We start from the raw sequence: 17326 nt of genomic DNA on the forward strand, positions 1-17326 counted from the left end.
TTCAGTCGTTTCGGATATGTCTACTTGTTAAGACATAAGGACGAAACTTTTGAAGCATTCAAAGAGTATGAAAACGAAGTACAAAATCAACTCAATAAGACAATCAAGGTACTTCGTACCGATAGAGGAGGTGAATACCTAAGCGATGCATTCCAAGATCATCTTAGAAGTTGTGGGATTATCTCGCAACTTACTCCACCCGGGATACCACAGCTTAATGGTGTGTCCGAAAGGAGGAACCGAACCCTAATGGATATGGTTCGATCCATGATGGCTAGAAGCGTGTTACCTCTATCATTTTGGGGTTATTGTCTATGGTTCGCGGCTCGTATTTTAAATATGGCCCCAACCAAGAAAGTGGAACGAACACCTCATGAGATGTGGTTTGGAAAACCTCCATCTCTATCATACTTAAAGGTATGGGGATGTGAAGCTTATCCTAAGTGTTACGTCCCTAATAAGTTAAATGCTCGATCCACGAAGTGTATCTTCATAGGATATCCCAAGGATAATATGGGCTATTATTTCTATGATCCTTCCGAGCAGAATGTATTTGTTGCTCCGAAGGCAGAATTCCTTGAAACTAAGTTCTTAATGGAAGGCGAAAGTGAAAGGAAAATAAATCTTGAAGAGATTCAAGATCAAGTAGATGATACACAATTGGTTAACACTAGCACTCAACATGAAAATGTTGAGAAGATCAAATGGATGATCAAAATACACAAGACGTTCGCAGATCTGGTAGGATTAGTAATCCTCCTGAGAGATATGGGTTTCTCATGGATGGTTGCTATGTGGTTGATTTGGATGAACCAGCAAACTACCAAGATGCTTTATCAAGGATTGATAAGGATAAATGGCAGGAAGCCATGAACGCTGAGATGCAATCCATGTATGACAACCAAGTTTGGGAACTTGTTGCACAACCTGCTGGCTCAAGGCTAGTTGATTGTAAATGGCTTTTCAAAATGAAAACTGACATACATGGAAACTTGGATACATATAAAGCTAGACTTGTAGCAAAAGGTTTCACTCAAACTCAAGGGGTTGACTATGATGAAACTTTTTCTCCTGTGGCAATGCTAAAGTCTATTAGGATATTATTTGCCATTGCTGCTCATTATGATTATGAAATATGGCAAATGGATGTCAAGACCGCTTTCCTAAATGGATATCTTGTGGAAGATGTCTATATGGTTCAGCCTGAAGCTTTTGTTGATCCGAAATATCCTAAAAAGGTATGCAAGTTAAAGAAGTCAATCTACGGATTGAAACAAGCATCTAGAATGTGGAATCATCGTTTTAATGAGGAAGCCGAGAAATTTGGCTTCATTAAAAATGGTGATGAAGCTTGTGTATATAAGAAAGCTAGTGGGAGCACTATCATGTTCCTTGTACTATATGTGGATGATATATTGTTATTTGGAAATGATATTCCGGCAATGCAAGGAGTTAAAACTTGGCTAAGTAAATGCTTCTCCATTAAGGATCTTGGAGAAGCACAATACGTTTTGGGGATTGGGATCTACAGGAATAGATCTAAGAAACTTATAGGTTTGAATCAAAGTGCATACATTGAAAAGGTCTTGAAAAGGTTCAAGATGGAGAACTCTAAGAGTGGTTTGGTACCTATTCAAAGAGGAACGCCTCTCAGTTCATCTCAGTGCCCTACCAAGAAAGATGAACAAGAGAGAATGAAGAGAGTCCCTTATGCATCTGCTATTGGGTCAATCATGTATGCAATGATATGCACTAGACCGGATGTGTCAAGCGCCCTAAGCTTGACAAGTAGATACCAGAATAACCCAGGAAACGGTCATTGGATTGCGGTTAAAAGTATATTGAAATACCTTAGGAGGACTAAGGATATGTTTCTAATATATGGATCTGGTGAGGAGGAACTCGCTGTAAAAGGTTACGTGGACGCGAGTTTCCAAACTGATCGAGATGATTCTTGATCACAGTCCGGTTATGTCTTCACGTTAAATGGAGGTGCGGTCTCTTGGAAGAGTTCATAACAGGATGTTGTTGCATTATCCACTACAGAGTCGGAGTACATTGCCGCCTCATTGGCAGCCCAGGAAGCTGCATGGATGAAGAAATTCATCGACGACTTAGGAGTAGTCCCTTCCATTCAGGACCCTCTTGAGATCTTTTGTGACAACGAGGGTGCAAATGCTCAAATCAAAGAACCTCGTGCTCACCAAAAGACCCGTCACATTGAGCGGAGATTCAACTACATAAGGGATGAAGTTGAAAAGGGAAAGATATGTATTCGCAAAGTTCACACAGATCTTAATATAGCGGATCCTCTCACGAAGCTCTTACATGGATCAAAACATACTGGACATGTTTGTACATTAGGGCTTCGATATTCTAGTGATTGGTCATGATCTGTTTTAAGTATAGTAATGGAATGAAATTGTTCAAACTCATTAATATAATTATGGTATTAATTTATTTTGAGTCATGTTCCTATTTTGCATATTTTATCCATGAATAAGTAATTATTCTAAATTCCGTAGTCGATCACATTCGTCGGAACAAATGTGAGGTTTAGACTATTATGAACTTGGATTGGTATACATTCACGGACTGAATGTGGGGCAAGGTTGCTACCAATGTTCATAGATATTTGTGGGATGCAAATATTGGAAGACCCACCCTCAAGATTTTCTAAATGGAGCCTTTGTGGTTGATCACATGTAATCTTGAGTAAAGGCGAATATCATTGTATACTCTGACCTGAGATACATATTGGGTTCAGATATTTACCAAGTATTGTGCCTCGATTCTTTCCTTCGCTATCCTGAAATATGGTAGTTCATAAGGAAGAGCTCAGGTAAAATGCAAGGTACATATTTAGGACGTATGTAGTCAAGATGGAATTTGTCCCTCTTATTCGTGGAGAGTCAGATGTCTAAGGCCTGATAAAGTTAAATCTAGAAGAGAGTGATCACTCTGTGTCTCTTGGATTTAACATGACATCTAGGACGAAAGGAAATAATGAAAGATTTACCTATTCATATTCGAGATGGGAACTCGAAGAGGATGATGTTATTGAATGGCACAAAGTCATAACATATTGGGGGTTATGGACGGTTGTTAGGTGGTATCCATCACTTGCATTAACTTCTTATGTTTCTTGTGCAAGTGGGAGATTGAAGGTATTTCGTATGCCCGAGAGACATATTAAATTAACGTAGCCACTATGTTATGATCCAAGTTGGGTCATACCCAATAACAAGCTTACCAACACTTTATATGTATTTATTTTAACGGATGGATTGTTAAATAAATACGTGACACTTGAACTTTAGAAAATCGGTTTTCTAAATTATAATCACTTGAGATAAATTATTTGGATAATTTATATATGATGTGGATTTAATTATTTATAGGTTTAAATAATTATGTTATGTTATATTTTATAAAATGGTTTGTAAAATTATTGCAAGTAACAAATACATGTTTATTTTATACAAGTTTTATAAAATAATTACAAGTTTTATAAATTTATTCTTGTTATAAAATAATGGATGGTGGGCAGATTTTGGAGCCCCAAGAAAGTCTATCTCATGCTTATTCTTGTTGCTTTCCATAACACAACTCCACATATACATGTCCTTTGACTAGTAGCAACACACACACGCAAACATTTCAAGTGAGAGAGCAAAAAAAACTGAAAATAGTCCCTTTGGAGCTGCTGGCTGCCGTGGCCTGTTTGTGTTCAAAAGAGGTTCAATATTTGGTTTTTGAAAGCTCTAATCAAGTGCTAATAAGTCCTAACTAAAGTGTAAAGGTTTGGTAATTAAAAGCTTGGGGTATTACACACTTGAGGCTTCAATGAAATGTCCCGTTCTTATTGATTAAAAACGTTCCATATTAATTGATTTCGTTGCGAGGTTTTGACCTCTATATGAGACGTTTTTCAAAGACTGCATTCATTTTAAAACAAACCATAACCTTTATTTCATCAATAAAGGTTTAAAAAGCTTTACGTAGATTATCAAATAATGATAATCTAAAATATCCTGTTTACACACGACCATTACATAATGGTTTACAATATAAATATGTTACAACAAAATAAGTTTCTTGAATGCAGTTTTTACACAATATCATACAAGCATGGACTCCAAATCTCGTCCTTATTTAAGTATGCGACAGCGGAAGCTCTTAATAATCACCTGAGAATAAACATGCTTAAAACGTCAACAAAAATGTTGGTGAGTTATAGGTTTAACCTATATATATCAAATCATAATAATAGACCACAAGATTTCATATTTAAATACACATCCCATACATAGAGATAAAAATCATTCATATGGTGAACACCTGGTAACCGACATTAACAAGATGCATATATAAGAATATCCCCATCATTCCGGGACACCCTTCGGATATGATATAAATTTCGAAGTACTAAAGCATCCGGTTCTTTGGATGGGGTTTGTTAGGCCCAATAGATCTATCTTTAGGATTCGCGTCAATTAGAGTGTCTGTTCCCTAATTCTTAGATTACCAGACTTAATAAAAAGGGGCATATTCGATTTCGATAATTCAACCATAGAATGTAGTTTCATGTACTTGTGTCTATTTTGTAAATCATTTATAAAACCGGCATGTATTCTCATCCCAAAAATATTAGATTTTAAAAGTGGGACTATAACTCACTTTCACAGATTTTTACTTCGTCGGGAAGTAAGACTTGGCCACTGTTGATTCACGAACCTATAACAATATATACATATATATTAAAGTATGTTCAAAATATATTTACAACACTTTTAATATATTTTGATGTTTTAAGTTTATTAAGTCAGCTGTCCTCGTTAGTAACCTATAACTAGTTGTCCACAGTTAGATGTACAGAAATAAATCGATAAATATTATCTTGAATCAATCCACGACCCAGTGTATACGTATCTCAGTATTGATCACAACTCAAACTATATATATTTTGGAATCAACCTCAACCCTGTATAGCTAACTCCAACATTCACATATAGAGTGTCTATGGTTATTCCGAAATATATATAGATGTGTCGACATGATAGGTCGAAACATTGTATACGTGTCTATGGTATCTCAAGATTACATAATATACAATACAAGTTGATTAAGTTATGGTTAGAATAGATTTGTTACCAATTTTCACGTAGCTAAAATGAGAAAAATTATCCAATCTTGTTTTACCCATAACTTCTTCATTTTAAATCCGTTTTGAGTGAATCAAATTGCTATGATTTCATATTGAACTCTATTTTATGAATCTAAACAGCAAAAGTATAGGTTTATAGTCGGAAAAATAAGTTACAAGTCATTTTTGTAAAGGTAGTCATTTCAGTCGAAAGAACGACGTCTAGATGACCATTTTAGAAAACATACTTCCACTTTGAGTTTAACCATAATTTTTGGATATAGTTTCATGTTCATAATAAAAATCATTTTCTCAGAATAACAACTTTTAAATCAAAGTTTATCATAGTTTTTAATTAACTAACCCAAAACAGCCCGCTGTGTTACTACGACGGCGTAAATCCGGTTTTACGGTGTTTTTCGTGTTTCCAGGTTTTAAATCATTAAGTTAGCATATAATATAGATATAGAACATGTGTTTAGTTGATTTTAAAAGTCAAGTTAGAAGGATTAACTTTTATTTGCGAACAAGTTTAGAATTAACTAAACTATGTTCTAGTGATTACAAGTTTAAACCTTCGAATAAGATAGCTTTATATGTATGAATCGAATGATGTTATGAACATCATTACTACCTTAATTTCCTTGGATAAACCTACTGGAAAAGAGAAAAATGGATCTAGCTTCAATGGATCCTTGGATGGCTCGAAGTTCTTGAAGCAGAATCCTGACACGAAAACAAGTTCAAGTAAGATCATCACTTGAAATAAGATTGTTATAGTTATAGAAATTGAACCAAAGTTTGAATATGATTATTACCTTGTATTAGAATGATAACCTACTGTAAGAAACAAAGATTTCTTGAGGTTGGATGATCACCTTACAAGATTGGAAGTGAGCTAGCAAACTTGAAAGTATTCTTGATTTTATGAAACTAGAACTTTTGGAATTTATGAAGAACACTTAGAACTTGAAGATAGAACTTGAGAGAGATCAATTAGATGAAGAAAATTGAAGAATGAAAGTGTTTGTAGGTGTTTTTGGTCGTTGGTGTATGGATTAGATATAAAGGATATGTAATTTTGTTTTCATGTAAATAAGTCATGAATGATTACTCATATTTTTGTAATTTTATGAGATATTTCATGCTAGTTGCCAAATGATGGTTCCCAGATGTGTTAGGTGACTCACATGGGCTGCTAAGAGCTGATCATTGGAGTGTATATACCAATAGTACATACATCTAAAAGCTGTGTATTGTACGAGTACGAATACGGGTGCATACGAGTAGAATTGTTGATGAAACTGAACGAGGATGTAATTGTAAGAATTTTTGTTAAGTAGAAGTATTTTGATAAGTGTATTGAAGTCTTTCAAAAGTGTATAAATACATATTAAAACACTACATGTATATACATTTTAACTGAGTCGTTAAGTCATCGTTAGTCGTTACATGTAAGTGTTGTTTTGAAACCTTTAGGTTAACGATCTTGTTAAATGTTGTTAACCCAATGTTTATAATATCAAATGAGATTTTAAATTATTATATTATCATGATATTATCATGTATGAATATCTCTTAATATGATATATATACATTAAATGTCTTTACAACGATAATCGTTACATATATGTCTCGTTTAAAAATCATTAAGTTAGTAGTCTTGTTTTTACATATGTAGTTCATTGTTAATATACTTTATGATATGTTTTCTTATCATAGTATCATGTTAACTATATATATATATATATATATATCCATATATATGTCATCATATAGTTTTTACAAGTTTTAACGTTCGTGAATCACCGATCAACTTGGGTGGTCAATTGTCTATATGAAACATATTTCAATTAATCAAGTCTTAACAAGTTTGATTGCTTAACATGTTGGAAACATTTAATCATGTAAATATCAATCTCAATTAATATATATAAACATGGAAAAGTTCGGGTCACTACAGTACCTACCCGTTAAATAAATTTCGTCCCGAAATTTTAAGCTGTTGAAGGTGTTGACGAATCTTCTGGAAATAGATGCGGGTATTTCTTCTTCATCTGATCTTCACGCTCCCAGGTGAACTCGGGTCCTCTATGAGCATTCCATCGAACCTTAACAATTGGTATCTTGTTTTGCTTAAGTCTTTTAACCTCACGATCCATTATTTCGACGGGTTCTTCGATGAATTGAAGTTTTTCGTTGATTTGGATTTCATCTAACGGAATAGTGAGATCTTCTTTAGCAAAACATTTCTTTAAATTCGAGACGTGGAAAGTGTTTTGTACAGCCGCGAGTTGTTGAGGTAACTCTAGTCGGTAAGCTACTGGTCCGACACGATCAATAATCTTGAATGGTCCAATATACCTTGGATTTAATTTCCCTCGTTTACCAAATCGAACAACGCCTTTCCAAGGTGCAACTTTAAGCATGACCATCTCTCCAATTTCAAATTCTATATCTTTTCTTTTAATGTCAGCGTAGCTCTTTTGTCGACTTTGGGCGGTTTTCAACCGTTGTTGAATTTGGATGATCTTCTCGGTAGTTTCTTGTATAATCTCCGGACCCGTAATCTGTCTATCCCCCACTTCACTCCAACAAATCGGAGACCTGCACTTTCTACCATAAATTGCTTCAAACGGCGCCATCTCAATGCTTGAATGGTAGCTGTTGTTGTAGGAAAATTCTGCTAACGGTAGATGTCGATCCCAACTGTTTCCGAAATCAATAACACATGCTCGTAGCATGTCTTCAAGCGTTTGTATCGTCCTTTCGCTCTGCCCATCAGTTTGTGGATGATAGGCATTACTCATGTCTAGACGAGTTCCTAATGCTTGCTGTAATGTCTGCCAGAATCTTGAAATAAATCTGCCATCCCTATCAGAGATAATAGAGATTGGTATTCCATGTCTGGAGACGACTTCCTTCAAATACAGTCGTGCTAACTTCTCCATCTTGTCATCTTCTCTTATTGGTAGGAAGTGTGCTGATTTGGTGAGACGATCAACTATTACCCAAATAGTATCAAAACCACTTGCAGTCCTTGGAAATTTAGTGATGAAATCCATGGTAATGTTTTCCCATTTCCATTCTGGGATTTCGGGTTGTTGAAGTAGACCTGATGGTTTCTGATGCTCAGCTTTGACCTTAGAACACGTCAAACATTCTCCTACGTATTTAGCAACATCGGCTTTCATACCCGGCCACCAAAAATGTTTCTTGAGATCCTTGTACATCTTCCCCGTTCCAGGATGTATTGAGTATCTGGTTTTATGAGCTTCTCTAAGTACCATTTCTCTCATATCTCCAAATTTTGGTACCCAAATCCTTTCAGCCCTATGCCGGGTTCCGTCTTTCCGAATATTAAGATGCTTCTTCGATCCTTTGGGTATTTCATCCTTTAAATTTCCCTCTTTTAAAACTCCTTGTTGCGCCTCCTTTATTTGAGTAGTAAGGTTATTATGAATTATTATATTCATAGATTTTACTCGAATGGGTTCTCTGTCCTTCCTGCTCAAGGCATCGGCTACCACATTTGCCTTCCCCGGGTGGTAACGAATCTCAAAGTCGTAATCATTCAATAATTCAATCCACCTACGCTGCCTCATATTCAGTTGTTTCTGATTAAATATGTGTTGAAGACTTTTGTGTTCGGTATATATAATACTTTTGACCCCATATAAGTAGTGCCTCCAAGTCTTTAATGCAAAAACAACCGCGCCTAATTCCAAATCATTCGTCGTATAATTTTGTTCGTGAATCTTCAATTGTCTAGACGCATAAGCAATCACCTTTGTTCGTTGCATTAATACACAACCGAGACCTTGCTTTGATGCGTCACAATAAATCACAAAATCATCATTCCCTTCAGGCAATGACAATATAGGTGCCGTAGTTAGCTTTTTCTTCAATAACTGAAACGCTTTCTCTTGTTCATCATTCCATTCAAATTTCTTCCCTTTATGCGTTAATGCAGTCAAGGGTTTTGCTATTCTGGAAAAGTCTTGGATGAACCTTCTGTAGTAACCAGCTAGTCCTAAAAACTGGCGTATGTGTTTCGGAGTTTTCGGGGTTTCCCACTTTTCAACAGTTTCTATCTTTGCTGGATCCACCTTAATACCTTCTTTGTTCACTATGTGACCGAGGAATTGAACTTCTTCCAACCAAAATGCACACTTTGAAAACTTAGCGTACAATTCTTCCTTCCTCAATACTTCTAACACCTTTCTCAAATGTTCACCGTGTTCTTGGTCATTCTTTGAGTAAATAAGTATGTCATCAATGAAAACAATGACAAACTTGTCAAGGTATGGTCCACACACTCGGTTCATAAGGTCCATGAACACAGCTGGTGCATTAGTTAAACCAAATGGCATGACCATAAACTCGTAATGACCGTAACGTGTTCTAAAAGCAGTCTTTGGAATATCATCTTCTTTCACCCGCATTTGATGATACCCGGAACGTAAGTCAATCTTTGAATAAACAGACGAGCCTTGTAGTTGATCAAATAAGTCGTCGATTCTCGGTAGTGGGTAGCGATTCTTGATGGTAAGTTTGTTCAACTCTCGGTAGTCGATACACAACCTGAATGTACCATCTTTCTTCTTGACAAACAAAACAGGAGCTCCCCACGGTGATGTGCTTGGTCGAATGAAACCACGCTCTAAAAGTTCTTGTAATTGGCTTTGCAGTTCTTTCATTTCGCTGGGTGCGAGTCTGTAAGGAGCACGAGCTATTGGTGCAGCTCCTGGTACAAGATCTATTTGAAATTCAACGGATCGATGTGGGGGTAATCCCGGTAATTCTTTCGGAAATACATCGGGAAATTCTTTTGCAATGGGAACATCATTGATGCTCTTTTCTTCAGTTTGTACTTTCTCGACGTGTGCTAGAACAGCATAGCAACCTTTTCTTATTAGTTTTTGTGCCTTCAAATTACTAATAAGATGTAGCTTCGTGTTGCCCTTTTCTCCGTACACCATTAAGGGTTTTCCTTTTTCTCGTATAATGCGAATTGCATTTTTGTAACAGACGATCTCTGCTTTCACTTCTTTCAACCAGTCCATACCGATTATCACATCAAAACTCCCTAACTCTACTGGTATCAAATCAATCTTAAATGTTTCGCTAACCAGTTTAATTTCTCGATTCCGACATATATTATCTGCTGAAATTAATTTACCATTTGCTAATTCGAGTAAAAATTTACTATCCAAAGGCGTCAATGGACAACTTAATTTAGCACAAAAATCTCTACTCATATAGCTTCTATCCGCACCCGAATCAAATAAAACGTAAGCAGATTTATTGTCAATAAGAAACGTACCCGTAACAAGCTCCGGGTCTTCATGTGCCTCTGCCGCATTAATATTGAAAACTCTTCCGCGGCCTTGTCCATTTGTGTTCTCCTGGTTCGGGCAATTTCTAATAATGTGGCCCGGTTTTCCACATTTATAACAAACTACATTGGCATAACTTGCTCCGACACTACTTGCTCTGCCATTACTCGTTTCGACACCATTTGTTCCTTTCGTTCTATTAAACCCTGGTCCGTAAACCTCACACTTCGCCGCGCTATGACCATTTCTTTTACACTTGTTGCAAAATTTGGTGCAGAACCCCGAGTGATACTTTTCACACCTTTGGCATAGCTGCTTCTGATTGTTGTTGTTGTTGTTGCGGTTATTATTGTTGTTGGGATGATTGTTGTAGTTGCTGTTGCTGTTGTTGTTGTTGTTGTTGGGCCGTTTGTTGTAGTTGCGATTGATGTTGCGATTGTTAGGATAATTGTTGCGATTATTGTTGTAATTGCTGTTGTTATTGTATTGGTGATTCTTATCACCGTTATCCTCCCACTTTCTTTTGACTTGCTTCACATTGGCCTCTTCAGCAGTCTGTTCTTTAATTCTTTCTTCAATCTGGTTCACTAGTTTGTGAGCCATTCTACATGCCTATTGTATAGAGGCGGGCTCGTGTGAACTTATATCTTCTTGGATTCTTTCCGGTAATCCTTTCACAAATGCGTCGATCTTCTCTTCCTCATCTTCGAATGCTCCCGGACACAATAGGCACAATTCTGTGAATCGTCTTTCATACGTGGTAATATTAAATCCTTGGGTTCGTAACCCTCTAAGTTCTGTCTTGAACTTATTGACCTCGGTTCTGGGACGGTACTTCTCGTTCATCAAGTGCTTGAATGCTGACCACGGTAGTGCGTACGCATCGTCTTGTCCCACTTGCTCTAGATAGGTATTCCACCATGTTAACGCAGAACCTGTGAAGGTATGCGTAGCGTACTTCACTTTGTCCTCTTCAGTACACTTACTTATGGCAAACACCGATTCGACCTTCTCGATCCACCGTTTCAATCCGATCGGTCCTTCGGTTCCATCAAATTCCAAAGGTTTGCAGGCAGTGAATTCTTTGTAGGTGCATCCTACACGATTTCCTGTACTGTTAGATCCAAGGTTATTGTTGGTATGTAGCGCAGCCTGTACTGCGGCTATGTTTGAAGCTAGAAAAGTACGGAATTCCTCTTCATTCATATTCACGGTGTGTCGAGTAGTCGGTGCCATTTCCTTCAAAATAGTCAAATGGAACAAGTTAATCATACAGAATATTAAGAGTAGTTAATAGTATTTCGTAGCATAATATGAACTCATTTATAAAAGCTTTTTCTTCATATTAGCGTTTTATAAGTTTAAATTCGGGTAGTACCTACCCGTTAAGTTCATACTTAGTAGCTAATATACAATTCAACTACTACAATTCTATATGAAAAACTGATTATAATAATATTTCGCTTTCAAACTTTTATACAATATTTTACAAACTTACAATACCGCTTATTTTACATAAAGCATGAAATATAGCACACAATAACTTTGATACAAGATAGTTGTGAAGATAATTCTAGCTAGTACACAAGTCGTTCAGCAAAGGCAATAAAGACACGTAATTCATACGTCCAGAAACAAGTCATGCATTCTGGTTTTACTAGTACTACTTCCCATCCTTGGTCTTGTGGAACATAACCGTTATGGCCGTTGATAAGACAGCGTGTTGTAACGTCGTCAAAGGGACGAGGGTTATGCAATGTCCAACAGTCCCGTAACAATCTAAAAACCTCATTTCTTACCCCAATTACCGACTCCGTCACTTGTGGAAACATTTTGTTTAATAGTTGTAGCCCGATGTTCTTGTTCTCACTTTGTTGAGAAGCGAACATTACTAATCCGTAAGCATAACATGCTTCTTTATGTTGCATGTTAGCCGCTTTTTCTAAATCACGAAGTCCAATATTCCGATATATTGAGTCAAAATAATTTCTTAACCCGTTGCGTAAAATAGCATTTGGGTTCCCCGCAATATATGCATCAAAGTAAACACATCGTAACTTATGAGTTTCCCAATGTGCTATCCCCCATCTTTCAAACGAAAGTCTCTTATAAACCAAGACATTCTTGGAACGTTCTTCGAATGTCTTACAAACTGATCTCGCCTTAAATAGTTGTGCCGAGGAATTCTGGCCGACTCTAGACAAGATTTCATCAATCATGTCTCCGAGTAGGTCTCTTAAAATATTGGGTTGTCTATCCATTTTGTGTTTTTAAACTGTAAAATAGACAAGAGTTAGATTCATAAAAAAATACTTATTAATACAAGCAATTTTTACATATATCATAAAGCATAAGAACACTATATTACATATATTACACCACACGAATACAACTATCTTATTCCGACTCGCTCGTTTCTTCTTCTTCAGTTTTGGTTCGTTTTGCCAAGTTTCTAGGGATATATGATGTTCCCCTAATACGAGCCGTCGTTGTCCACATTAGTTTAGAAAAACCTGGTGGTTTAGAGGTTCCCGGGTCATTGTTACAACTTAAGGACTTCGGGGGTTGACGATACATATAAAGTTCATCGGGGTTGGAATTAGATTTCTCTATTTTTATGCCCTTTCCCTTATTATTTTCTTTTGCCTTTTTAAATTCAGTTGGGGTAATTTCTATAACATCATTGGAATTCTCGTCGGAATCCGATTCATCGGAGAATTGGTAATCCTCCCAATATTTTGCTTCCTTGGCGGAAACACCATTGACCATAATTAACCTTGGTCGGTTGGTTGAGGATTCTCTTTTACTTAACCGTTTTATTATTTCCCCCACCGGTTCCGATTCTTCTTCCGGTTCCGATTCTTCTTCCGGTTCCGATTCTTCTTCCGGTTCCGACTCTTTTTCCGGTTCCTCTTCGGGAACTTGTGAATCAGTCCACGAATCATTCCAATTTACATTTGACTCTTCATTATTATTAGGTGAGTCAATGGGACTTGTTCTAGAGGTAGACATCTATCACATAATATCAAACACGTTAAGAGATTAATATATCACATAATATTCATATGTTAAAAATATATAGTTTCCAACAAAAATGTTAAGCAATCATTTTTAAAGAAAACACGGTCGAAGTCCAGAATCACTAATGCATCCTAACAAACTCGATAAGACACACTAATGCAAATTTTCTGGTTCTCTAAGACCAACTCTCTGATACCAACTGAAATGTCCCGTTCTTATTGATTAAAAACGTTCCATATTAATTGATTTCGTTGCGAGGTTTTGACCTCTATATGAGACGTTTTTCAAAGACTGCATTCATTTTAAAACAAACCATAACCTTTATTTCATCAATAAAGGTTTAAAAAGCTTTACGTAGATTATCAAATAATGATAATCTAAAATATCCTGTTTACACACGACCATTACATAATGGTTTACAATATAAATATGTTACAACAAAATAAGTTTCTTGAATGCAGTTTTTACACAATATCATACAAGCATGGACTCCAAATCTCGTCCTTATTTAAGTATGCGACAGCGGAAGCTCTTAATAATCACCTGAGAATAAACATGCTTAAAACGTCAACAAAAATGTTGGTGAGTTATAGGTTTAACCTATATATATCAAATCATAATAATAGACCACAAGATTTCATATTTCAATACACATCCCATACATAGAGATAAAAATCATTCATATGGTGAACACCTGGTAACCGACATTAACAAGATGCATATATAAGAATATCCCCATCATTCCGGGACACCCTTCGGATATGATATAAATTTCGAAGTACTAAAGCATCCGGTTCTTTGGATGGGGTTTGTTAGGCCCAATAGATCTATCTTTAGGATTCGCGTCAATTAGAGTGTATGTTCCCTAATTCTTAGATTACCAGACTTAATAAAAAGGGGCATATTCGATTTCGATAATTCAACCATAGAATGTAGTTTCACGTACTTGTGTCTATTTTGTAAATCATTTATAAAACCGGCATGTATTCTCATCCCAAAAATATTAGATTTTAAAAGTGGGACTATAACTCACTTTCACAGATTTTTACTTCGTCGGGAAGTAAGACTTGGCCACTGTTGATTCACGAACCTATAACAATATATACATATATATTAAAGTATGTTCAAAATATATTTACAACACTTTTAATATATTTTGATGTTTTAAGTTTATTAAGTCAGCTGTCCTCGTTAGTAACCTATAACTAGTTGTCCACAGTTAGATGTACAGAAATAAATCGATAAATATTATCTTGAATCAATCCACGACCCAGTGTATACGTATCTCAGTATTGATCACAACTCAAACTATATATATTTTGGAATCAACCTCAACCCTGTATAGCTAACTCCAACATTCACATATAGAGTGTCTATGGTTGTTCCGAAATATATATAGATGTGTCGACATGATAGGTCGAAACATTGTATACGTGTCTATGGTATCTCAAGATTACATAATATACAATACAAGTTGATTAAGTTATGGTTAGAATAGATTTGTTACCAATTTTCACGTAGCTAAAATGAGAAAAATTATCCAATCTTGTTTTACCCATAACTTCTTCATTTTAAATCCGTTTTGAGTGAATCAAATTACTATGATTTCATATTGAACTCTATTTTATGAATCTAAACAGAAAAATTATAGGTTTATAGTCGGAAAAATAAGTTACAAGTCATTTTTGTAAAGGTAGTCATTTCAGTCGAAAGAACGACGTCTAGATGACCATTTTAGAAAACATACTTCCACTTTGAGTTTAACCATAATTTTTGGATATAGTTTCATGTTCATAATAAAAATTATTTTCTCAGAATAACAACTTTTAAATCAAAGTTTATCATAGTTTTTAATTAACTAACCCAAAACAGCCCGCTGTGTTACTACGACGGCGTAAATCCGGTTTTACGGTGTTTTTCGTGTTTCCAGGTTTTAAATCATTAAGTTAGCATATCATATAGATATAGAACATGTGTTTAGTTGATTTTAAAAGTCAAGTTAGAAGGATTAACTTTTGTTTGCGAGCAAGTTTAGAATTAACTAAACTATGTTCTAGTGATTACAAGTTTAAACCTTCGAATAAGATAGCTTTATATGTATGAATCGAATGATGTTATGAACATCATTACTACCTTAATTTCCTTGGATAAACCTACTGGAAAAGAGAAAAATGGATCTAGCTTCAATGGATCCTTGGATGGCTCGAAGTTCTTGAAGCAGAATCATGACACGAAAACAAGTTCAAGTAAGATCATCACTTGAAATAAGATTGTTATAGTTATAGAAATTGAACCAAAGTTTGAATATGATTATTACCTTGTATTAGAATGATAACCTACTGTAAGAAACAAAGATTTCTTGAGGTTGGATGATCACCTTACAAGATTGGAAGTGAGCTAGCAAACTTGAAAGTATTCTTGATTTTATGAAACTAGAACTTTTGGAATTTATGAAGAACACTTAGAACTTGAAGATAGAACTTGAGAGAGATCAATTAGATGAAGAAAATTGAAGAATGAAAGTGTTTGTAGGTGTTTTTGGTCGTTGGTGTATGGATTAGATATAAAGGATATGTAATTTTGTTTTCATGTAAATAAGTCATGAATGATTACTCATATTTTTGTAATTTTATGAGATATTTCATGCTAGTTGCCAAATGATGGTTCCCACATGTGTTAGGTGACTCACATGGGCTGCTAAGAGCTGATCATTGGAGTGTATATACCAATAGTACATACAACTAAAAGCTGTGTATTGTACGAGTACGAATACGGGTGCATACGAGTAGAATTGTTGATGAAACTGAACGAGGATGTAATTGTAAGAATTTTTGTTAAGTAGAAGTATTTTGATAAGTGTATTGAAGTCTTTCAAAAGTGTATAAATACATATTAAAACACTACATGTATATACATTTTAACTGAGTCGTTAAGTCATCGTTAGTCGTTACATGTAAGTGTTGTTTTGAAACCTTTAGGTTAACGATCTTGTTAAATGTTGTTAACCCAATGTTTATAATATCAAATGAGATTTTAAATTATTATATTATCATGATATTATCATGTATGAATATCTCTTAATATGATATATATACATTAAATGTCTTTACAACGATAATCGTTACATATATGTCTCGTTTAAAAATCATTAAGTTAGTAGTCTTGTTTTTACATATGTAGTTCATTGTTAATATACTTTATGATATGTTTTCTTATCATAGTATCATGTTAACTATATATATATATATATCCATATATATGTCATCATATAGTTTTTACAAGTTTTAACGTTCGTGAATCACCGATCAACTTGGGTGGTCAATTGTCTATATGAAACATATTTCAATTAATCAAGTCTTAACAAGTTTGATTGCTTAACATGTTGGAAACATTTAATCATGTAAATATCAATCTCAATTAATATATATAAACATGGAAAAGTTCGGGTCACTACATTCAAGTTAGAAGCTTATTTGCCATTATCTTCTTCATCATTTCAGCTGTCCAATTCAGCTTTTACTCTTCATTAAGGAGGTATAAACTTCTTCCTTTATTGTTATATGTAAGCATAATTCCAAGACTTGATATTACATGGAATTCAATTAAAATGGTTTAACATATACACTTGTTTCTAAATGAAATATTGCTTCTGCTTGCCTTAATACTCATAAATTGGTTTTGTGATTATATAAACATTATGAACTTGTTGTTATGTTGAATTCCATCAACGCACAATTCAAACCTTAGAGGACATGTTACGGGCTTGTGTTATGGATTTTGGAAAAGCTTGGGACAAGCACTTACCTCTCGCCAAATTCTC

The sequence above is a fragment of the Rutidosis leptorrhynchoides genome, chromosome 2 (assembly GCF_046630445.1).
Source record: "Rutidosis leptorrhynchoides isolate AG116_Rl617_1_P2 chromosome 2, CSIRO_AGI_Rlap_v1, whole genome shotgun sequence".
Lineage (NCBI taxonomy): Eukaryota > Viridiplantae > Streptophyta > Magnoliopsida > Asterales > Asteraceae > Rutidosis > Rutidosis leptorrhynchoides.